Genomic DNA, 532 nt, shown 5'->3' with positions numbered 1-532 from the left:
AGCTTTCAAACAGGATGTTTTATTTGATGCATGATTTCGGGCGCACGATGTGAGGATACTTCCACTTTCATATCCTCTGTTGTTCAAGTTGTCATTCGATGCGACATAATTTATCCCCAGGGCACCGGGATGTAGGGGGCGGTACTGAGATTTATTATATTTTCATGCATTTATTTTATCTTTATTGCTAAAATGATAATGATAATTATTATCAATATAAATATATATTTAGGCCCTATATAAAGACGATTGGACGTAGCTGATAGACCACAATTTATTCTAAACTTTCGGCCTTAGGCCTTCTTCATGGGTTCTATGTTAACAAAAAAACGAACGAAACATGTCAAAAGTATAGATATATGGACATATAGGCATATACATGTATAAATATTATAACTGGTATGACAACATATCAGCAACAAAGTCGTATATGATAATTTATGTGCACACATACACACATGCACGCTTACATACATATACACACATACATATACACACATGCACATACACGCTATATATATATATATGTACC

The sequence above is a fragment of the Lytechinus variegatus genome, chromosome 6 (genome assembly GCF_018143015.1).
Source record: "Lytechinus variegatus isolate NC3 chromosome 6, Lvar_3.0, whole genome shotgun sequence".
In the NCBI taxonomy this organism is placed as follows: domain Eukaryota; kingdom Metazoa; phylum Echinodermata; class Echinoidea; order Temnopleuroida; family Toxopneustidae; genus Lytechinus; species Lytechinus variegatus.
The sequence above is the reverse complement of the archived record's forward strand: the minus strand, read 5'-3'. Positions refer to the sequence as shown.